The sequence below is a fragment of the Hyposmocoma kahamanoa genome, unplaced genomic scaffold (genome assembly GCF_003589595.1).
Source record: "Hyposmocoma kahamanoa isolate Upper Pololo Valley unplaced genomic scaffold, ASM358959v1 215, whole genome shotgun sequence".
In the NCBI taxonomy this organism is placed as follows: Eukaryota; Metazoa; Arthropoda; class Insecta; order Lepidoptera; family Cosmopterigidae; genus Hyposmocoma; species Hyposmocoma kahamanoa.
The window spans coordinates 1,768,861-1,769,316 of record NW_020653736.1 but is presented as its reverse complement, the minus strand read 5'-3'; positions in this window follow the sequence as shown (position 1 = coordinate 1,769,316).

The window sequence follows — 456 nt, the reverse complement described above, 5'->3', positions numbered from 1 at the left end:
TACGTGATACTTTTGTTTGGAGTTATCCTACATGTCTTATTTATGCATTAATGCTCATGTTACTGCTTAACAGCAGAAATAGGTATCTGTTACAATTTAATATAATCTTTTTATAATTTGATAAACGGACCGCGACTGAAAACAAATAATTTAAAAAATCCTTTAAATAAACTTTATTTCTCCATAATATGAGTAATCATAACAATTCTATACATTTTTTATTCAAATATTTTACTTAATCTATGTTTTTTACATAGTTACATGTTTTAACTAACTTAGTAATAATTTTTACACAAACGAATAATAGTCCTAGAATTGAAACTATGATTTTTAAACAATATTTTTGGGTGCGATCAAGAGGAAATTTGAAAATTATTCCATCCACTACCTAAAGTCGATCACAACCAAATATTATTATTTAAAAATAAAAAATACATTATTAATAATAATTGTGAC